The sequence below is a fragment of the Phacochoerus africanus genome, chromosome 5, assembly GCF_016906955.1.
Source record: "Phacochoerus africanus isolate WHEZ1 chromosome 5, ROS_Pafr_v1, whole genome shotgun sequence".
Classification (NCBI taxonomy): Eukaryota; Metazoa; Chordata; class Mammalia; order Artiodactyla; family Suidae; genus Phacochoerus; species Phacochoerus africanus.
Window position 1 is genome coordinate 110,676,671 of NC_062548.1, and position 24,568 is coordinate 110,701,238.

Sequence of the window (24,568 nt, forward strand, 5' to 3'; positions counted from 1 at the left end):
CCATTGCACACATGCAGATGTATATGTGTGTGTGTGTGTGTGTGTGTGTGTGTGTGTGTGTGTATCACATCTTTTTTATCTGTTTACCTGTTGATGGACACTTGAGTCCATATCTTGGCAATTCTAAATAATGCTGCTGTGAACACTGAAGTCCATATATCTTTTTAAATATCTTATTTTAAAATCAGTATTTTTATTTTTTTCAGATACATACCCCAGAGCAGAATCGCTGGGTCATGTGGTACTTCCATATTTAGCTTTTTGAGAAAACTCCATACTGTTTTCCACAGTGGCTGTACAAATTTACATTCACATCAAGTCTTTTGTGTTTCTGTATAAATTTTTCAATTATCTGTTCTCCACGAAAAAATGCCTTTGGTATTTTGATAGGGAATGCACTGAATCTGTATATTGCCTTGTGTAGTATGGTCATTTTAACAATATTAATTCTTCCAATCCAAGAACATGGTATAGCTTTCTATCTGTTTGTGTCTTCTTCAGTTTCCTTCATCAAAGTCTTATGTTTTCTGAACACAGGTCTTTTACCTCCTTAGGTAGTTTATTCCTATGTATTTTATTCCTTTCGATGTGATGGTAAATGTTTCCTTAATTTTTCTTTTTGGTAATTTGTCGTTAGTGTATGGAAATGCAACACTTATGTGTATTAATTTTGTGGTCTGCAAATTTATCAAATTCACTGATGAGCTCTACTAGTTTTCTGGTGGCATCTTTAGGATTTTCTATGTATAGTATATTTTCTATGTATCATGCCATCTACAATGACAATTTTACTTTTTTCTTTCCAATTTTAATTCCTTTTATTTCTTTTTCTTGTCTGAATGCTATGGCTAGGACTTCTAATACTATGTTGAATAAAAGTGGCTAGAGTGGGTATCCTTGTCTTGTTCCTGATCTTAAAGGAAATGCTTTCAGCTTTTCACTATTGAGTATGACGTTAGCTGTGGGTGTGTTATATATATGTTAACATACGGCCTTTATTGAGGTATATTCCTTCTATGCCCACTTTGTGGAGAAATTTCTTTTTTTTTCGTCTTTTTGCTATTTCTTGGGCTGCTCCCGCAGCATATGGAGATTCCCAGGGTAGGGGTTGAATCAGAGCTGTAGCCACGGGCCTATGCCAGAGCCACAGCAACGCGGGATCCGAGCCGCGTCTGCAACCTACACCACAGCTCACGGCAACGCCAGATCGTTAACCCACTGAGCAAGGGCAGGGATCGAACCCGCAACCTCATGGTTCCTAGTCAGATTCGTTAACCACTGCGCCACGACGGGAACTCCTGGAGAATTTTTATCAGAAATGAATGCTGAATTTCATCATAAGCTTTTTCTGGTTTTGGTATCAGGGTGATGGTGGCTTCACAGAATGGGTTTGGAAGTGATCCAGCTTTTTTGGAATAGTTAAGAGGGATAGGTGTTGACTCTCCTCTAAATACTTGATAGAATTCACCTGTGAGCCATTTGGTCCTGGACTTTGGTTTGTTGGGTCATTCCATTATTTCAAATTCACATCTTTCAAAACTTTGGTGTTTGAGGATTTGGTGAATAAGTCATGTCCATTAGCGTTTATAATTTTGTAACTATTAATCATATGTAAACTAAAGAGATGTCAGTTATCAGTCTATCCAAGTGGCTCCTCTCTCCCCCTAGGGCATTTTAGATGTTATTCACTGGATGTTTTTCAATTTTTGTTAATGACTTTTAAGATGGAGCAATCAAAAGTACTCCAAATGTTCCAAGTCTCAAAGTTTTGTTTGAGGGAAATAGGAAAATATTTTTGTATTTGTTTCCAATAGTCTCAGGCTAGTGAAGAATCAGGTTAAATTGCCTTTCTAGGAATCCCTACACTACATCAGTTATTGGCATATTCATATGCTGATTACACAAGTTAAAATCTTCAAATTTTTGGAGTTCCCGCTGTAGTGCAATGGGTTAAGAATCCAACTGCAATGACTTGGGTTACCACGGAGGTGCAGGTTCCATCCCTGGCCTCTGCAGTGGGTAAAGAATACAGTGTTGCTGCACCTGCAGCTTGGATTCAATCCCTGGCCTGGGAACTTCCATATGTCATGGGTATGGCCAAAAAAAATAAAAAGCATAATTGATCTCAAGAATGATCAACTTTACTTTTTAAACATTCTGAAAATTCTTCCATCTTCTCCATAACCATTGGCTTGATACACACTTATCTCTGGAAACTTCTATTGGTCTTTGGCATTTTTTCTCTCCAACCTGTTTTCTTATCTCCAGGATTTTCTTTCCAAAATGCAAATATATGCTTATTACCCCTTACTTTACAAACTTCAATAATTTTTAGAATTATTAATTATTTTAGATGTATTAATGATACTGTGAATTTGTCAAGAGAACATATCTCTCAGAAATATATACTAAAATATTTACAGATGGAAATGAAATATCTGGGATTTGCTTCAAAGCTAATAAGGAAGAAAACAACATGGGTGGGGATATAAATGAAACAAGATTGGCCACTGGTCAGGTAATGAACACATGAGGGTTCGTTATATTATTTTGCCTACTTTCGTGTCTGTTGGAAATTTTCTATAATAAGCATATTTTTTAACTTTAAAAGATTCTCAAAAAAATATAAATGCTTCAGAGGGCAAACAGTTCCATCGAGTAGCCATCTAGAACGACCTTATCTCTGAGCCTTTTCTTCACTTCTTCCTCCAACATGTACCCATTGATTCATCTCTACCAAGTTACATGTTATTCCTGGAAAGAAGTCTTTCAAAATATAGTTTTTTCTTCTTGAGCAATGATAACTTATCCTTTCATACCCAGTTCAAATGTTAGCAACCCTAAGGACACTTCCCTGACTCACCCTGATGTAGTCATCTCCTTTCCCCAGACTTCTATAGAACTCTGTACAAATCTCTTTTACAGAACAAATATTTGTGTGTTTTAAGATGTTTGGTGTAATAATTTTTAAAAAACATCGATGTGATTAACTAGGTGGTAATATCCTGTAGAATAAATCCTGTACCAGTATTTTTGCAATATGCAGTGCAAAGTGTATGTTTAAAAATACTTGCCACATGAATCATAGAAAAATATATCTTGGCTATTTTCTTTTACTTTTGTTATTCAAATGTGAGTTCTGACTTCCACATAGGGGTCTTATAAAGTAGAATATACTCACTAAGGTTTTGATAACATCTGGTTGAGTGAAATTTCCAAATCTGAGGATTACAATCCTCTAAACAATTTTTCAAATATCTTAGCCTCTCTTCCACAAGCTTGATGTGAGAATATTCCAAATAGTTGCAGAATTTTAAACATAATGCATTTCTTAGTCCTTATAGCTTACAGCTAAAAAGATAAAGCCTTAATTCTTACACAATACAGTAAGTAGCTTAAGTCAGTCAAAGTTCCTGTAGCTTCCAAAGAGAGTTTGAAGGTAATACTTCTTCTAAAATATAGAGAATTAAGATAGAGCGAGATATGTTCCTCTGGTCCTGCTTCAAGATCTGCATGGCCCTCCTACCTATGTGAAATCATGTCCCCAAGAAACCATTTATTATTTATTTCTTTATTTTTTTGTCTTTTTAGGGTTGCACCTGTGGCACATGGAGGTTCCCAGGCTAGGTGTTGAATAGCAGCTGTGGCTTCTGGCCTAAGCCACAGCAATGTGGGATCCAAGGCTAGTCTGTGACCTATACCACTGCTCATGGCAACACCGGATCCTTAACCCAATGAGCAAGGCCAGGGATTGAACCTGCATCCTCATGGATGCTAGTCAGATTTGTTTCCACTGAGCCACAACAGGAACTCTGAAGAAACCATTTAAAGCGTGAATATGATGTCCCCTCTTGGTGCCAATATGATGTCATCTCTTGAACAAACCAAATATAATGTAAAGCAAACTGTCACTGCTGGTTAATCAGCCAGGTCCTATGGTCATGATCTTTTCTATACCTGGCATTGTCTGAGACGGTACAATGATTTTCGAGTATTGCCAGAGGCTCAGTTCTGCAGAGACAGAATGCCCAAGGTACAGAGCACCTCAGCTGACAGACCCTTCTCAACAATGGAAACAGGATGAGACCGCAGGATGCAATCTTGAATCCAGAGTCCTTGGATGTTTCTTTGTCCTGCAGCATGCTTCTAGTGGAAATGGTTATGCACTGGGCATGACAGGAACAGCAGAATACAGACTCCATAGAATGGCTGCCTTTTCCATAGTATCAACTTTTAACATAAACATAGTGAAGGACAGTGTGATGGAATAGAAAAGGCAGGCACTTGTTTCTAGGAAGACCAGGACCAAAACTCAAGCTTTACAAGTCACTGTCTCATGACCTTGTGCAAGGCACTCACGCCCCTGCTGAAATTTAGTGTTCTCTTCTGCAAAAGCATCAGCAGTAATGTCTACCTCTGGGTGTTGTGAAAATAAACACCAGTTTCTTTCTTCTTCCAGTAGCAGATTCAGTTTAAATGCCTACTACAAAATGAAAATAGAAAGAGAGACAGATTCATCTTAGAATCAGGGGTAACGTGAGTAGGGACAGAAGGAGACTGCAGAGAAATCTCGAGCACTACCATTCAGATTGAGCCCTGTCCTTGCCATGAAAAAATAATGATCTCTAAAACATTCTGTCAACTCCTAGGACTTTGAACGGCAGTCGTTCCATGCATAAATGAAAGACTTTCTGCTTTTAAAAAGCAGAACTGTAAGTGAAGCAGAATCCATAGTTCAGTCAAATTGAACTCTTGGTATGAGTTTTCCAGAACCAAATATGGAAACCATACTCAGGTTTTCTATTTTAAAACTGTTTTAAAGTCTTGTGTAGTTGGTGAGTTCCAGACAGCTAGATGAACTAGAGATTTGAGAATGTTCATTCTTGATAGTCACAGGGCAAGTTGTTAGAGTGTGGCTGGAAAGTGATATTTGTTCTTCCTAGCTCCTTGATCCTGCATCCTGCAAAACCAGGATAGTTTTATAGCCTATCTACTCCTAAGAGGGAATCCCTAGGTGGAACCTTCCCAAAGTGAACTTAAGTAAAAGACTCCAAGGAAACTTGGTTCAGCCCATTTTGAATTGTTGGATGACAGGCAAAAATTTTACTTCCTCAACACAAAATGGAAGAGTGATTAAACAGTCTCTTTTTCTTTTCTTTTCTTTTTTGGCTTTTTAGGGCCCTACATGCAGCACATGGAAGGTCCCAGGCTAGGGGCTGAATTGGAGCTGCAGCTGCTGGCCTAACCACAGCCACAGCAACTCAGGATCCTAGTCACCCTTGGGACCTACACCACAGTTCACGGCAAACATCGGATCCTTAATCCACTGAGTGAGGCCAGGGATTGAACCCGTGTCCTCATGGATACTAGTCGGGTTCATTACAGCTGAGCCACACTCTCTTTTCTCTTCTTTTTTAAGGAAGGAACTCTCTTTTCTCTTCTTTTTAAAATATGGAGTCTGATTCCATGAGTGATGGCTGGACCCTCTGCCCGAGTTCTTCTCCTTCCTTTTAGCCAGTTTATCAATTGCTAAAGTCTTTACCACAAATACTTCAGAGAGGAGAAAGGAGAAGCTTTTATTAAAATCACTTATACACACTGACATGCAGTTACTTGGTCTGTGATTTTTGAAACAAGCATCCATCAGCAATGAGGTGACTAAATGAAGTTCTGTAATCAACTAGGAAAATGTTTTCTGTGTTATTTTTCCTCTTTATTAGTTCTCCATCTAAGACTGCACCTGGAACACAGTCAAAGATGAAAGTCGGAGCACACTTATAATACTAAAGCAAATCAATGGCATAATGATCTACGCGAGGTCTCGGAACATTTTGTGAGGTGGGGACAGGTCCAGCTAAACCAACACTAAGTGAAGTGCAAAGATAGGGCCAACAGAGAAGCCTTCAGAAAACAAAACTACCCATTTGATTGCAATAGAAACTTCAAAGATGTTGGGATGTCTGCAGCTACATAAACCCCGCATATATGGAGTTGAATTCTCCACTTACAGTACGGTCATCAAAGTTTATAGTACTCCAAACTCTACAGACTGTAGCCCAGGAAGGTAAATCTTTAACCGGTTATTTCATCTTTTTCTTTTCTTTAAAAAAAAAAAATTTCCCCTTTTATCCTCTTGAAAGGTGAAGGAAGTTCTGATCATTACACTGTCGTCTACTGAGGAAGAATGCCCTTTGAGTCAGTTCATGAATTTAATATTTTTTAGGATTTTTTAAATTCAAAGAAGGCTACTTTCCACATCCATTTTCCAAAAAAAAAAAAAGTCTATTTCGAAAGAAACCCTATAACAGCTGTTATTGTCGTAAAGCTGATCACTCGTTTTTCCCCTCTCCTCTGCCTCTAAGCTCTCACCATCTCAGCTGCACTGTGAAATCATCAGGCATCACACACTGTCATTTTTAGGACCTTGCCAACGTACTGATTATACAATGAACTGGATTGCAATAACAGAAAATTGAAGTTTCTCAATTATTCTAGCAAACTTAGACTTTCTCACTGTGAGCAGAAAACTTTGCAGAGGGAAATGGTCATGGGGACCCTGTTCCTGGTGGGCAAAGAACACTGTTTTCCCATGGGTATAAGTACCGAAACCAGGCAGAACTTCCAAGAATGCTGATGGTTTTGTTGGGCAAGGGGACCACGTGCTGGACATTATACTATGCTTTTTAATTCGCAAAAAAAAAAGACCCCTTCTAGGAGTTCCCACTGTGGTTCAGTGGTTAACGAATCTGACTAGGAACCATGAAGTTGTGGGTTTGATCCCTGGTCTCGCTCAGTGGGTTAAGGATCCAGCATTGCCATGAGCTGTGGTGTAGGTCACAGACGTGGCTTGGATCCTGTATTGCTGTGGCTCTGGCGTAGGCCAGCAGCTACAGCTCCAATTAGACCCCTAGCCTGGGAACCTGCGTATGCCATGGGTGTGGCCCTAGAAAAAAGACAAAAAAGACCAAAAAAAAAAAAAGACTCCTTCTAAAAGCTGAATATTATGTCATGCCACAGATGTGTATGACTCCAACTTAACCACATTGGGTCTGCAGGGTAGGAAAATGACCACTAAGTTCCTTTAAAAAGACTACCCAAAACAAATATTATTGTGTCTGAACCTAAGCTGACCCCGTTTCTGAAGCCAAATATCCAAAGGCTTTGGAAACATCATCACTGACATGTGTGAGATAGCAGTCATCATTTCACCCATGAGAAGATAACACAAATTACAGCACTGGGACCACAGAGAACAATTCCATAGATATTATTCAGAGTCAGAAGACTGAGGACCTAGCTGAGCTCGGTCACCTACCAGTCCCATGACCATGGGCAAGTCATACACTTTTGCTCATCTTCATTTTCCTCACTGCAAACAAGGGTGATGGTGTCCTTCCTTCACAAGACTGTGGCAAAGTGCAAGAAAGTGTCTAATACAAGAAAATTCCCAGCAGGAGTTGGTCTTTTTGACATTGTAGCTGGGCTCAAAGAAGATGAAATCACAGCAAATGTACATACATACCATAGACTCCAAAGGTACACTACTATGCTCATTGGAAACAGCAGAAACCCCAGACTTCCAAATCTATAAAACAATGGGAATGTGACACACAAACTGCTAAACAACTCCAGGGGAGGCAAGTGGGAAATCAATACAAAGAGAAAGTAGGACCCAAGAGAATTAACTCTTTGAGAAAAGGTTCTTTGGAACATAAGCTAGCAAAAAAAAACAAAAAACAAAGAAACAAAACTGCATTGCAAAATGTGCTTTCTTATAAAAGATTTCAGGAACATAATCACTTTATTTTCTTCACACCAGCTCTGGAGTCTGACTTGTGGACTCTACCACGATTCTGAGTCTGTCTCACATGTCTCCACGTAACATCCACTGGACCATGCCAATTGCTATGGAAATAACCAATTCCCAGAAATAACTGGAGGTAATTTCCAGTGGTTCTGGGTTAATAAACCGTATTGCTGATTACTCTTGAGTTGGGCTTAAAGGCAAAAGGCAGGTGAGAAGTAGATGATAAATTCCCTCATCTAGTTGTAAATATTTTGCTCTTCCAAATGTGTAATCTTGTTATAGCACCCTTGTAAAAAATTGACAACTTTCTCAAAGACATGCATGAATGGTGTACTTAACTTTCCTCCTGATTAATCAAAAGACCCTTCGGCTACTTACTCAGTGCTCTTTCTCATCGCCAGCCCTCGTTTTGACATTTATTCACGGGATGAAATATGGAGAACTAAACTAAATTTTTAGAAGAGTTTGACAGGTAGGGCTTTCTCAGGGCTCTGTCTCTGGTTGATGACCCAGGAAGGCCACAGGTTCATGGCCCACAAGTGAGAAAGTCAGTCTTTAGATAAGTGGCAGGTGGAGGGAGTCGTGTGCCCCAAGGCAAACACAGGTGAGGTCACCCTCCCAGTCAAACAGACAAAAGCACATCTCTCCTCCCTCCCTGCCCACACCCAGCGCCCTGGCCAGCGACCCTCCCTCACAGCTTGGACAAACAGAGCAAAGAGAGGGAAGGATTGGGTTGCTTCTATTCCTAAAGGACAATAACCTCTTTGGACGACCAACCTTCCATGTTGAGCCACACAATGAGTAGGTCTGACCCTAGTGTTATCACCCCCTAGGCCAGCTGTTTGGGGTAGGGCGTGGCTGCAGATGGTCCTCCAAAGGAAAGGAGTGACAGGAAATATTGAGGAAAAGGCCAGCAGAGACAGCAAGTGCAATGTGCTCCCGGGTAATAACAAAGCTCTCAGTCTCCGCTCTGACCCATGGGAGGGCCATCAGAGAACAGCTCTCACAGAGAAAAACACACTGCTGGTCAGCGTGGCCCTGTAAGCCTGGGCTTGGACTGTCACAAGGGGAAACCTCACCCTTCCTGCCCTGGAGAGTTCCAAAGGGCCACAACACACATTGTGCATCTAATCGTAGTGTCCTGAAATATTCTCATTTGCATTTTGTGAGCGTTTAATTAAGCTTCAGCATGTGGGATTAGCATAAGAGCTCCTCTTTTGTCTGTTTAATGTAGGCAGGTTCCGGAGTCAGTTCTCAGTGTCACTTCTGCCTGTGCCATACATAGGCGAGTGGTTGTGGTCTCTGAACTTGACTCTCTATCTATAAAACAGGAACAATTATATAAAATACATAGACTTACTTTGAGGATTATACGAAAATAAACACTTGTTTAGCACATCATTTGGCATAGGAAGTGCACAATAAATGCAAGTTATAAGTATTAGTGTTAATATTATGATGGTAGTAGTAGCAAGAGCTACACTTTTCAAGTAACCCTTTACAAACTCTGCCACTCACTAGCACTAGGACCCAGATACATTTGCTACAATCCCCTCATCTTTGAAATGAAGGTATGAAGTTGTGCATGCTATAGTTCCTATCCCAGAATCAAAAGGCTTTGGCTTCATGGATGTGCTGTCTGCACATAAAATAATTATTTCTATTATTCCGATGTTAACATGTTGAAAGTCAAGATATCACTAGGCTTTTCAAAATAATCAGTGGGCTTTCAAAAATTCAGCAGGTGTTATCATTCAAAGGACACTCAGACTGCCATACAGACCCCTCCCAGTTTTATGGTGCATGGCCTTATGATTCTGGAGACACAGTTTCACCTGAGAGCTCTTTTCTATTATCAGCCTTCGGAAAAGGGGAGACTATTTCAGAAGCAAACTTCCTCAATAATGGCCCCTTGGAGAGTTCCCATTGTGGCTCAGCGGGTTAAAAACCCAATGAGTATCCATGAGGATGTGGGTTCAATTCCTGGCCTTGCTCAGTGGGTTAAGGATCCGGCGTTGCTGAAAGCTCCAGGCTAGGTTGCAAATATAGCTCAGATCCTGCATTTCTGTGGCTTCCTTGTAGGTCCAATTTGATCCCTGGCCTGAGAACTTCTATACAGGGAACTAACTCTCTGGGTCATGTGACCACATGCTAACCCAGGGACCTTACCCAATTGGCACAAAGAGGAATGAAGGAGTTGGAAATACTGTTTTCTCATTGGATGCTCTAGGTCTTGTCAAAACCAGACTAGCCAGGCATCCAAATCTGCTTCCATCCCAGATCTTTGGCTGATATGATACTCTAGACCAACTGTGCTGAGGGCAACTTCAGCAGAACCAGCCTGTCCTTTTCAATCCATTCTCCACAGACCATGCCAGGTGGAGAGCAGGGTGGGGTGAAGGGAGAGCAGTGGTCCCTCCATGCAGGGGGCAGAAATTGCAGGCAAACTGAACGACTTGAGTGTATATGACAATCTGCCACTCACCTAGGGAAATAAGCACACTTCAGGGTGCCCTGGATTTCTCACAGGCAAAATAATTGGAGGGAATTCAAAGCAAAGCAACCACCCTCTGCCCTCCTCCTTAATGTCCAGGCAATCCAGAAAAGGGCACTTGTTTTGCTACCTGGCCCCAGAGCCCTGATTCAGAAGCCTGTCACTTGCAGATGTTTACATCATCAATTCAGAGCTCTGCCCTCTCCCTTTCCCCTTTTCCTTTGTTTTGTTGTTATTGTTATTGTTTTTAATTCTTATTGGAATACAGTTGACTTACAATATTGTGTTAATTTCAGGTGTGCAGCAAAGTGAATCAGTTATACATATATCCATTCTTTTTCAGACTCTTTTCCCATATAGCTTATTATAGGATATTGAGTAGATTTCCCTGTGCTATACAGTAGATCCCTATTATCTATTTTACATATAGTAGCGTGTGCCTGTCAGTCCCAAACTTTCAATTCATCCCTCTCCACATATGTGGTGGATTATTACTCAGCCATAAAAAAGAATGAAATAATGCCATTTGCAGTGACATGTGTAGACCTAGAGATGATCATACTAGGTGAAGTCAGTCAGTCAGAGAAAGACAAATATCATACAATAGTATTTCTATGTGGAATCTAATTTTAAAAACGATACAAAGAAACTTATTTACAAAACAGAAACAGATTCACAGATCCCTTTTCCTTTTTTCTTTTTTTTCTTTTCTTTTATTTTTTTAATTATTTATTATTATTTTTTTCCCACTGTATTCTTTTTTTATTTTTTTAATTATTTATTATTATTATTTTCCTACTGTACCCTTCTCCTTTTTTCTAGGGCCTCAATTGGAGCTACAGCCGCCGGCCTATGCCACAGCCACAGCCACAGCCACGCGAGATCTGAGATGAGTCTGTGATCTACACCACAACTCAAGGCAAGGCCGGATCCTAAGCCCACTGAGTGAGGCCAGGGATTGAACCCGCATCCTCATGGATACTAATTGAGTTTGCAACCACTAAGCCAGGACGGAAACTCCCCCTTTCCTTTCTTCTAAAACATTCTCTCTGGCAACTACTACAGAAAGACAAAAGCCCCTGAACAGCAGCTTTGTGCCAGGATGGTGCCTGCTCTCCCAAGAGCAGGCTCCAAAACTGCCAAATGAACCAAAGAAAGAACAAGTCCTCTCAATTTTAGAGGCCAGACCGCCCCCCACCACCAGAGTTGATAACTGGCTTCAGATAGCACTTTTATAATCTAAGTCATAAGAAAGAAAGACACTGCCCAGCATAAACCATGAACTTTCCCTTACCTGAAACAAGGAAGACCAGGGACGATAAAAAAAATTTGGCTGTTTGTTGTACATCTATAAATGTAACAAAATTCACTAAAAAGTTCTGGCTGTAAAGTAATGAAGATGAGAAGAAAAGAACTATAAAACATATTTTTCAATGAATTAGAAAGCACACCTGAAATCTAAATATGACTTCTAATCTAAATCTAAATATTATTTGGTTAGCTTTCCAGATTGTAGTAGTCACGCATAGTTAAATGAGACAATCTTCAAAACTGACTAGGAATGATCCAGTCCAACATACAAACAAGCCACAAGTTATTCCCCAAAACAATTATTTTCCAAGTGTCAGTGGTAAAACTGATTAAAATCAAATCTAGTCATCAACTCACTTTAATAGTCTCTGCTTCATAATCCGAATCTTGGCTTTGAACCTAAACACCATGGACCATAAAAAATTCAAATACCAGGAAATAAACTTGCTCTTTCCTAGATAAGAATCAAGCAATATGCCTCATTCATCCTTAAAGTTAGAAAACAACGTTGCTGGAAAAAAAAAATCAGTAACAAGACAAATGGCTATTAGCAACAGGTACAAGTAAAATATCTCCTTTAGCGCCAGAGGGAAACCAAAATCAAAATGAAAAATTCTGAGCGACTTGCAAAACACGTGTGAGCATACATACACATACACACACAGACACACTCACAAGATAGTTCTCCAGTTACTTACTGGGGTGGTTGGTTGGTATTCCTCACATCAGCACCCTTTCTGTTCAGCTGCCAAGAGCCAGAGCACTGGGCAAGCAGCTGTTTCCTTCAAGCTGGGGCTCTGTGTCTTAACCAGTCACATGCACCTCCTGATAAATACCGCTGTGTGCCAGGAGGTCAGAAACGATCATTATGCTCCTAATTCGCCAACCTCATAACCCCTGAGCTGCCTCAGCCATTTTATTAGCATGTAGAGCAATACATTCCACGATTTGTTTTCTTTTAGAGACAAAACCCGAACAGCTGACAAGTCACCCTGGAGAGCAGGTCACGGCAAGTGGAAAGTTGATGTGTTTGTAGGCAAGGGTGGGGGGTAGGCTGGCAGTCCGTCTGCTCTCTTATCTCTCTCAGGTTTTCACTGGGGCGCTTGAACAGCAAGAAGTAGGAACCGCAGACAGTACAGCAGGTGGGAGCGGCTCTCCTTTCCAGGTGCCCCCGGTCCTCATCAATCCGCTGGTCCATCTTGGTTTCATTTTCTGATCATCCTAGGCTCCAGTTTGTCGGAGAAGCCACAAGACTGAGTGGAGCGTTCTGAGGAGGGCAGCCTAGCAGTCTAAGAATGCTTAGGTTTCATTTCAAAGGCGGGGCTCCTGTGCCAAGTAATGCTGCTGAGGGGCAGACTGCGAGGGGTTAAGGAAGAATATCAAATGCAGCTTTATCTAAAGAGCTAATGGAAATGATTTCGGGCAGCTTAAAGCCAAACTTCCGCATAGTTATCTGTTGAATTGTAGCAACATTTGGGGGCACTGTTGAGATAACAGCTAGGGAATGAGAGTGGAAGCAGAAAAGATCATGAAATTTACAAAGCACTTTACAGAGGTGCGGCTGCCCCCTTCAGTATGCCAGGAAATGGGACCAACTTGCTGTTTCCTGTGTTGCTCACTGAAGTGGAAACCATCTTGAATGCTTTATTGAATTCATACTTCTCACCTGAGCAGATTTGCCTACTCCACCCCCATCCCCACCGTCTTGGTCCCTCTCTCCAGAGAAAGTCTTTGAACCATCTGATTTTGGATAGCATCTGAACTTGGGTATCTGACTTCTTGATATAGTGTAAGAGACACTTCCCCAAATCAGTGCCCAAGCAGGGCAGAGTGGAGATATGACAGAGACTCAGCACTTTTGACAAACTCAATATCCAAAAAAGATTTTAAAAGGTTAAAATGCCCCAGGGGATTTCTCAACCATAATGAGTCTGTTAAACCGTCAAATTTGATTTTTAATAAGTGAGATCTTACTCAATAGAGAAGCTTGTGCAGGCAATTTTTCATCTTTGGATTCTGTCTAATTATTTACAGTGTCAATCAAACCAGAAGTTTCCCTCTATACAGAAGATAGTTTTTTTTCAGAATAACAGAAAAAAATTAAAAAAACCCTCACTCAGTCTTGCCATTCTTTCAGGGGATTAATTTGTTAGCGACGCGTGGGAGCTAACACAGTACAAATGAAAACTTTTTGCAAGCTTCAAAATGTATCCTTCCTTAAGGGTTCAAAGTTAGTAATAGAATTAAACCACAGATACCAAAATGCACTGTGCTAAATTGCATGTCAGCTCTGTAAACACGTGACAATGATTAATCAGAAACAGAGAAGGAGGCCTAGTGAAGATTTGAAATATTATCTGATTCATTTTTACTTTGTACTTATAGCAACAGAAACTTTTGTGACTTTATGGCATCCGTCAATTACTTTATTTGCAATTGACTTGTTAATTGTTCTGATGGTCTATTATGTACCACATAATTAACAAAAAAAGGGAAACCCTTCTATGACCAACAGAAAATAACAGCCTCAGGAAAAGTAAACACAGAAATGCTTTCCTTCTTCTCTTGGCAGAGATGAAGGGATGGAGCCTGAATCCTACCAATGAAGCAAATTATCAGTGCAGATCAAGACAGCAGGACCTTCCCAACCAAGTCCACGAGTGTAATGGACGGTTTTACCAGGACAGCTTCCAGCCGTGGGAAGAAATGGGGAGATCCCATCTCCCTGCCCATAGTGCCTACAGGTACAAATCATTTCCTTCAACGCAAAAAGATGTGCCCTCCTCCCAGCAGAGGTTATCCACCCCCTGGGTTTGTATTTCCCACGTGTCTAGGACCCTTTGGCCAACAACCATGGGTCCTCTCCCTGTCTGCTCACCCTCATTATCTAAATATGCTCATGGTTTTCTGTGTCCTAAAAACACAATCTGATCCTTTGCTCTTTTAACACACCCTAACCTGCTCATTCCTTTCACGACTAAGCTCCTGGAGAAAAACTTTTTGTCTCCATCATCTCACATCCCATTTAAAGTCTCAGCCTGCTTATGGTCTGGTGTCTCCCATCCACTTCACGGAAACTGCCTCCTCCAAGTCACCGAAGATCAAGGCTATTGGCTTTGCCTTAATTTTACTAGACTTCTCTGCTGCATTTGAACCAACTCAAAAAGCTCTCCTTAAAATGATCTCCTGCAACTTCTGTAAAATGTTACTCCTGCCTCCTTTAGCCTCCTATGTGGACTTTTCTTCTACTTCCCCTTAAATGTGAAAATCCCCTCTTCTCTTCTTGTTTTCTTACATCTCTCATATGTCTTAATTTCTTACTGAATGGCTACAGTGATTTCCTAGTCGCTTTGACTTCAGAAGCCTGTCTCTGCTTCAGAAAGCCTCTCAGAGTCCATGGTGGTGTCTTTGATACCTTTGTATTTTCAGAACCTGTGGCTGGGCCTAAATTTTTCTCTTGTATTTTCTACTGTCTATGTGCCATTCAAACTCGGACAGCCTTAGAGAAAGCATTTGACTTGTTCATTTTATATCCTGCAATGCCTAAGACAATGCCTGACATGTAGGAGACACATGGTTGAAGCCATGTTGAATGAATAAATGAATGACTGAAGAGAAGGATTTTCTGTCTACTCCTTTAAGAAAAGATCATTTTTAAAGTTTGCAGAAACTTAATTTATATCAGGCCATCAAAATATCCTAAGTAAGTTCCCCCCAAAAGAAATTATTTTGTCCACTTCTATAACCACTCTATAGTAAAATTACAAAACAATTATAAAACATAAGTTAAAAAAGAGCCAAGCCAATTTGGAAAATTTTTATAACTCTCCTTTAAAAAAGCATTTATTGGAAAAGAATAAAAAAAAATCACAGAATGCTTAGAATTTTTCAATAATGAGAACACAGCATATCAAAGCCAAAATAATTAATTAATTAATAATGTAAAAGTTATTGAGAAATTGTTTCCAAGAAAAGTTTTTAGTCCAAATTACTTACACAATCAAATGCTTTTGTGGCTTGAAGCCACAGATAATTCCCAGGCTATATAAAATGACCAAGTGGACAAGACTAACAGAAGGTTAACATAACACTCTTGACTTAAACAAACTGATAAAACATAATAAAGGAAACCACAGACTAACCTCCTGTAGAAACACAGTTTACCCTTGAGATGAAATAAAACTCAATATTAAGGAATGCAGTAGCATAATGACATAAATAAGTCAATGGAAACAAGCTTGTGGTTTCGCAAATAGGTAATTATTAATGTCTTTTGATAAAATTAAATGCCAATTTAAAAAAATTAATAAAATAGAGTTAAGAGAATTTTTTTTCCCATGCCCATTGCATGTAGAAGTTCCTAGGCCAGGAATCAAACTTGCACCACAGCAGTGACCCAGGCCACAACAGTGACAAAACTGGATTCTTAGCCTGCTAGGTCAATGGGAACTTCAGGAAAATTTTTCTTAGCATAGTAAAGATTGTGTATCTCAAACCAAACACAGGTCTCATATCTAATGGTGTAATACTAGAAGTATTAACTTTAAAATCAGAAATAAACAAGAAAAGAATGCTCATTGTCACTATCCTTAGTTAGCACACTGTTCTGGACTAGGTAAGAAAAAGAAACTAAAAAAAGAATTATGAGAAAGCAGGAGTCAAAATTATCCAGCCTGTACCTGTTGTAATCATTTATTCAATCTAATCAATTTTTTTTTTTTTGGGCTGTACCCTGCAGCATGTGGAAGTTCCCAGGTCAGGGACCAAACCCATGCCACAGCAGCAACCTAAGCCACTGCAGTGACAATGCCAGATCCTTAACCCACTGTGGCACAAAAGAACTCCAAATCAACTTTTAAAAAAGATTTTAAATAGTTGGAAATGTCAGTGAACATTAAAAAAAATAACTACACAAAATTAATAGCATTTTCCATATAATAGCCAAAAACTATTAGAAAACATAATGAGGAAGAAAACTTTATTCATAATAGTAACAACAATAACAACAATATTTCCAGGAATAATAAAAAAGTAAACAAATTTAAAAAATTTAAAACTCTATTAAGAAAACAGAAAGGAGTTCCCTTCATGGTTCAGTGGTTAACAATCTGACTAGGATCTATGAGGATGCAGGTTCGATCCCTGGTCTCGCTCAGTGGGTTAAGGATCCGGCATTGCTGTGAGCTATGGTGTAGTTCTCAGATGCGGCTTGGATCCAGCGTTGCTGCGGCCATGGTGTAGGCTGGCAGCTACAGCTCCAATTCAACCCCTAGCCTGGAAACTGCCATATGCTGCGGGTGCAGCCCTAAAAAGCAAAAAGTAATACTGAAGTTTATTTGAAAGAAACCTGAGAATGGTAAAGAAATTTTTAGAAACAAGGAGGGTCCTAGGTGATAAACAGGCTAAAAAATCAAGAATTAAGAGTTCACCACTGATGCCAAAAGAAGCAGAGCAATGGAACAGAAAGCCCAGAAATATAAATACAAGTACTATACTAGCATGTTTATTTATTAAATATGGTATTTAGACCCAGTGAGGAAAAAAATCATTCAATAACTGGTTGAAAAATTACTAGGAAAAACAAAGATGCAATTATTACCTCACATCATACACAAAGTAAATGCCTAGTAAGCTGAAGAGTAAAATGTGAGAATAAAACCATAAACTTGAAGAAAATGGTGTGAATGTTTTTATAATCTTAAAATCATTCTAAATATGGTTAAATATTTTTATCATGAAAATTATTTTAATTATAATTCTAAAAGCAGAAGCCATGAAGAAATTTTTTAAATATTTAAATGAATAAAATGTAAGATTTCTGTATGTCAAAAATAACCTCACTATAACAAAAATTAAATCACAAGTGGCAAAATGAGATTTTAAAATGAAGTCTGTATGATAAAGGGTTAATAGCCTTATCATATAAGTAGCCTTTATAATTAACAACTAGGCAAAGGATATTATAAATAGGTCACAAGGGGAGAAATATAAATGACCAATGTACATCTGAAAAAATGTTTTTCCTAAAAACAAGTACAAATTAAACAATAATAGGATACCATTTATTATCCATAAACTTGACAAAGATGGAAAATCGATACTTCCCAATGTTGGCAGGAGGTTTGGAAAATGGCAAGATTATAAATTGCTACAACATGTGAGGAAGATAAATTTGTAATATGTAGCAAAAGCTTTTAAAAATATGTATATGTTTTAATTCTTTAATTTCTGTTCTAGGAATATATCCCAAGAAAATAATATGGATTTTCACATATGTAAGGATGTTTCTCACAGCACCGCCTGTGTTAGTGAAAAATCTGAAACAATCTATGTGCCAAAAGTGGTAGAATTATAACACATTCATAAGATGTAGCATTACGCAATCATCATAAAAATAATGTTGAAATATATTAACGTGGAAAAATATGTGGCATAGATTAAGTGAAAAACACAAGTTACAAAACAATATATTCAGTATGATCTCATTTTTCTAAGAAAACAGACGAACATGTAAAAGTCTGAGACTTTATATGTCCAATTTTTAACAGTAGTTACCTTTGGGAGTTGGAGTCACATACAGTTTCCTCCGCTTCTTTATGCCTATCGGCTTTTTTCCTACTATTCTCATGACAAATGTGTATCAACTGCTCTTTTTCAAATGAGACCCTTTTTTATATAAGAAAAAAGATACTAGACTGATAATCATACTGAAGTTCATACTTAAATACTTTAATCATCTACACAAAGAGAAAGCCATTGACAAGAAACGTGATCAAGAAAAAAGATCCAGCGTAGAAAAGCCTCACCATCCATTAACAAAGTCAGACACTTCCTCTCAAGTAAGTCATGATTCTCTACCCTGCTGAAGCAATATTTGATAGCAAGTCACTGAAAGTGGTGGAAGTACTAGGTTCAAAGGATGCAGGAAGAGCACCTAGGATTCAGTTTCTCAGAGACGTCCCCTAAGCAGAAATTCCCAAATAGCATCCATCCCATGCACATATGATCAGAAAGCATGACCCCACCCCCACCCCCGCCAGCTGCCACTTCCTGAAGCTGTCCAACCATCCATCTGCCTGGTGCCAAATTCCAAACCAGCTGCTACAAGTTGGTAACACACCACCTACTGGTCAACTCGAGGTACTAACGCCATGCTGCATCCCCACCCCGACCCCCTAGCTGCTTTTTAGGAGACTGTGTGCAAAATAACTTTCTCATTTCTTGAGTTCAGTAAATTCTACCTGATTATTTCGTTCTCGGGTACATAGTCTTGTGCGGTCTTTTCTCTCCTCCTTTTCTTCTGTCCAAGTATCATGGGAAATTTTTTCTCCCTCTCCTGTTCTTCCCTTTTTCTTTCCCTTGAACCATATGTAAGCCAAAACAAATACCTAATCAGTCAGTTCTAAGAGCAGGGCTAGCTACACACATACAAAGAGAAAGAAAAAATTATGAAAGAATCAGAGTAGAGCTTTTAATCTCCAAAGGCCTTGAATAAAGCGAATCATTGTCAATAAATGAGAAAATACGGTGTCTTGGGTTCAATGTGCATTGCATTTAAGGAGTCACCAAAGTACGTGACAAAAATCTCTGCCTCAAAGCTTATTATGTCCCTGGAAGAAAAATGGAACATGTAGGAAGCCATATATAAGGAATAATAATAATTATATTATGTCATAACGATCAGTATCTATTAACTTTATAATGTACTACATTAATATATTATTAATCATACATAACAAGCTAACATCTGTGCAAATTTCTCATTTAATTCTCACAGCACTGCTCCATGGAGATGCTATTATTATCCTCAGATGACCTTTAATGAGATTAACTAGCTCCCACAGCTAATAAGCCAAAAAGACATTTGGATGTCACTGTGTGACTCCAAACCCTGCACATTTACACCTCAAAATGATTTAGTCGTCATAGACATTTTCATAGACTTGCTTGTCCTTTTCCAGTTAAACCTACTTATCCTCAAGCACAAGAGCCAAGTCGGTTGTATGGCACTTTGGGGGCTAATTACTGGCATCACAACAGTAGTTTGATACTCTTACCCTTTGCAAATGTAGGTTACTTCAGCCAGTGATACTGCTTCAGTGGTCATAAGACAGCCTGATAGAATGAGTGGTATTTATTTATTTAGCTTTTTTTTTTTTTTTTTTTTTTTAAGGCTGAGCTTGTAGCAAATGGAAATTCCCAGGCTAGGGGTGAATCAGAGCTGCAGTTGCCAGCCTACAACACAGCCCCATGGCATCCAACCCACATCTGCAACCTACACCACAGCTCATGGCAATGCCAGATTCTTAACCCACTGAGCGAGGCCAGGGATCGAATCTGCTTCCTTGTGGATACAGTCAGGTTCATAACCACAGAGCCACAACAGAAACTCCGAATGAGTGGTATTTATAAAATTGCTTCTGTGGATAATACTTCTATGGATTAAAACATCTCAAATTCCAAATAACTTTTACAAGTGTACCCTGGGAAGCCAAGCTAATTTAAATTGGAGATGGGCTGTATAACAATCAAAAGGAGAATGAATAAGGAGGACAGCCTCTACCAGAAGAGGCCTCAGTAGTAGGGGCCCTCGCACCCCATCCTCTGTGCTCCCATTTTATTCACCATCCCTGGAGAAACCCCCAAATTTCTGGACAAATCAGTCCAGATGAAAAATAGGCTTCCACTTTCGATCTCTTCCTTTTTCCCGACTATTGTTTCTTTGCCTTTCTTTCTTCCGTTTTATTAAGTTTCATTTACTTTTCAAAACCACATTACATATTAGTATGGTTGTATCTACTCCATCTAAATACAATTACAATTTAATTTACTCATTTAAGTTTACCTTTATGGCAGCATTTTCCCCTTTATCTTAGCTTCTTAGACTGCACTAGATTTCTAGCTGAAGGTGAATTCAGTAAAATATGGGAAGGGAAATTAGCATGCATAGCACAAAACACCTTGGTATAATTGTTTACATAATAACATTTCCCCCTAATAGTTTTATTTCAAAACCCTGACTTGACAACAACTTTCATTCATCTTTGAGGATCTCACTCCTAAAAACCACAAACTAGTGGTAAAGTTAATCTAAATCTTCTAAAATGTCACGGCTGTTTCCGGAATTCTTTTAGTTCTTGAAAAGAGTTACTTAGAGTAATAAATACATTTTTAAAAAATCCCCGAGCCTGCCTCTGTCCATTTTCCTGAGAATCATTTAGTTTGTAGAAAATAATGCAGTTTTCAGACTGATGACTTCCTTTGTGATTTCCTCTGTATTTAAGTGTCAGGATGCTGCTATTTCAAAGCATAATATCCAAAGCTGATTCAGGGATAAATGAGGCAAAGAAAAATTTTTTTTTTTTCAAAATGTATGAAAGCCAAATGTACAAGGTGGGGCACAATATGATCTTCACAGGAATAGTAGGAAAATTGCAGTTAGAAACTCCAAATACTTTTACTCTCATATGCAAACTATAGGCCCCCTCAGCCTCACTTCTCCCCACCCTTTCAGTGCTGTTTCACTTTCTGGACACTGGCCTCCATCTGTGTCAGCTAAGCCCTCCTGGGTTTACACCACAGCCCCACTGGCTTTTGCTGGAATGATGCTCAGTGAACGCTTTATGAATGAATGAATGGACTTTCACACCATGATTGTACTTATAAAACACCTCTATTATTTTGATACCAAAACCATTTGCTCAAACTTGGGCCTAATTCTAAATAGTGTCAATGTTCTACTTAATCCCTTCCGCTCTTTATCATATTGTCCAAACCCATCTAGCTGACTACAAGTCCCGTTTTCCAGAGTTTGGTGCCAACCTACTTGCTCAAGTTTTAATCCAACCATCACTGCCTGTAGGTTATAAATCTGTGAGGCCTGTGCTTCTAAGCGCATTTCCATATCCGTTCCTAAGGTATCATTGCTTTTATCACACACTTAATTAAATATCGCCATGGTTTACTTACACTCAATTTGCTGAAACTTTTGGCAGCATCTCAGGGTTACTTATACCCTTTGTGTGTGGAAAGCCTCTGGCTTCCTGAAATAACACAGAGGCAACCACAAGCAGAGTGGGAGCCCGCCAAGGAATGAGGATCTAATATTCTTGCAACAGGACTTTCTTATTTGCAGATCACAGAGGGCAAATTAAGAAAGTCCTTTTAGAAGTACAAAGAAAAAGTGGTAGGGATAGCTCTGCTTTCCTTCATGTTTTAATTAAAAGAGGAGGGATTGTTCTCCGGGCTTTTCTTTGTGATTGCCATTCTTATTAGTGAAAGGCAATAGATCCTTTTATGTTGTGGTAAAACTCTCAAATTAAGGGAAAGTGCAGGGTCAGTGCTGTTTCCTTAATTCAACCATAGGAAGTAAGAAGGCCAGCAAAGCTTCGTGGCTGTGGAGACAGATCCATGGTAATGAGAAATCAATGCAGAAGAATATGGGCTATAACAGCTGAAAATAGCAATCTAAATGGTGAGGCTTTAATAGGTATTTAAATGCTATGAATTCTTTTAAAATATATATTCTAATGGCTAGAAAAACCTACATTATCACATGTAAGACTGGTCTTGTTTCCCTTTACAAAATAAGAAAAACAGGATGTCTGTGTGTTTCAGTTTATATTTAAACTTAAAACACTAGTGCTCATTACAGCAACTCAAAGAATGCATAGATTTACATAAAGAAAGTATATTACAATAAAGGAAGTAAGATATATTATTATAGGCTAAGGATCTGGCATTGCCTCTGCAGTGGCATGGGTTCAATCCCTGGCCCAGCACAGTGGGTTAAGGATCTGGTGTTGCCACAGCTGTAGCACAGGTTGCAGCTGCAGCTCAGAATTGATCCTTGGCCCAGGAAGCAACATAGGGAGTGAGTGTGGCCAAAAAAACACAACCAACAAATAAACAAACAAACCAAAAACCCCCTCTTTTCTCACTGAGAGACATACACCTATGAGAAATGCATCTCACACATACATGTGTGGGGTTCTATTTTTCCATTAAAAATTAATCTATAATTTAATTTGATTTTTCCACATAAAAATATATCATTGGTCACATATTTTGGCTCCAAGATCAATAATACAGTTTTATTCTTTTTTTCTTTTTATAGCCATGCCTGTGGCATATGGAATACCTGGGCTACGGGTCAAATCAGAGCTGCAGCTGCTGCCCTATGCCAGAACCACAGCAGCAGCAATGCTGGATCCATAACCCACTGAGCAAGGCCAGGGATTGAACCCATATCCTCATGGACACTATGTCATGTTCTTAACCCTCTGAGCAACCACGAGAACTCCTTATTTATTCTTTTTAATAAATTCATACTCCTTCACAGTGTAGTTATAGCTATTCACCTTATTGCTGATCAAGATTCTCCCAGTATCTTACCTCTATAGACAGTGTTGCACTAAACATTCTACCACATATATCTTAGTTTCTGATGCTTTTATTTCTGCATGCAGACCTCCAAAACTTGGATTATTTGGATTACAAAGTTAATCATTTTACTGTTATTATTCCAAGACTAAAAGTAGTGTAAGGGGAGTTCCCGTCGTGGCGCAGTGGTTAACGAATCCGACTAGGAACCATGAGGTTGCGGGTTCGGTCCCTGCCCTCGCTCAGTGGGTTAACGATCTGGCGTTGCCGTGAGCTGTGGTGTAGGTTGCAGACGAGCCTCGGATCCCGCGTTGCTGTGGCTCTGGCGTAGGCCGGTGGCTACAGCTCCGATTAGACCCCTAGCCTGGGAACCTCCATATGCCGCGGGAGCGGCCCAAGAAATAGCAAAAAGACAAAAAATAAAATAAAATAAAAAAAATAAAAGTAGTGTAAGGGTCATGGCCTCTAAAAGACTGATAAATATTAAATTAGTAGATCAAGATCATAATACTAATTATAATGCCAATAAAAGGGCATTTCAGAATCTTATCTTACCAGGCATATTAACTAATTCACTTGTGTTGAAGATGTTTGCTTACTTTTCATGTAGAATAATAGTATTAAAAAAAAAAGAAGAAGAAGCATCTTAAGCCCAATTAACCAAAATTGGCCAAAGTTAAAAGTTGAAGTTTAGGGAGTTCCCATTGTGGCTCAGCAATAACGAACCCAAGTAGCATCCATGAGGATGTGGGTTCAATCCCTGGCCTTGTTCAGTGGGTTAAGGATCCAGAGTTGCCATGAGCTGTGGTGTAGGTGGCAGACGCGGCTCCGATCCCACCTTGCTGTGGCGGTGGTGTAGGCCAGCAGCTACAGCTCAGATCTGATCCCTAGCCTGGGAACCTCCATATGCCACGGGCATGGCCCTAAAAACACACACAAAAAAAGTTGAAGTCTATTTCTCTTTGGCTAATGCTTGTTATTATCTGCATACACCAAAAACTCCATGAACACAAAAGGCCATTCCAGTGGTAGAATCAATTGCTGACTGATTAAAACAAATAGGGCCAATGTGAACTGCTATGTTAGAAAGAACAAAAATGTTAATGTTGGACTAGAAATATTTGACTATACTTTCAAAGCATGCAATGGTGCTAGTGTGAAAAAGGGTCAGTCACACCCTCACTTATTTCTATCTTATTTTCTGGACTGTGGCCTTAGAAACTGAGGTGGCGACTCTTCTACATGCCATGTCAGTGAGGCAGGAATTGGGCACAAGCCAAACATAAGGATGGGGCACCTGAGGTCTACAACTACATTCCTTTTGGCATGGAGTGTTGATTGCAAACCACCTCTTCTAAATAATATGGTTTCACTTGATTGTTTGGTTTGGGACTTTGGAATAAGAGGTTGGACTATATTAGTTTATATTTTAACAGCATATATATATATATTCCACATTAACTAATATGGCTATACCAGCCAACACCCTCTAAGACACAAGAGACTGAGCATAGGGTTCCCTGTCTTAAGAAAAGCAAAAAAAAAAAAAGGTTACATTCAACATGTAAGGGAAA

The 24,568-nt window shown here is 39.3% G+C and overlaps 1 protein-coding gene across 4 annotated transcripts in view; it reads right to left on the reverse strand.

Moving 5' to 3' along the window:
- Nucleotides 1-24,568, reverse strand: part of RASGRP3 (RAS guanyl releasing protein 3) — a 114,164-nt gene that overhangs the window by 70,867 nt on the left and 18,729 nt on the right. The window contains exon 1 of one of the 4 annotated variants that reach the window (XM_047782300.1): nucleotides 12,311-13,091. The exons of 1 other annotated variant lie outside the window; for it this stretch is intronic. The gene's annotated coding sequence lies outside the window, so the exon portion shown is untranslated. Of the gene's footprint in view, nucleotides 1-12,310; nucleotides 13,092-24,568 lie in introns of those variants that run through there. 2 more of the 4 variants (XM_047782299.1, XM_047782296.1) reach the window with 2 other exon arrangements.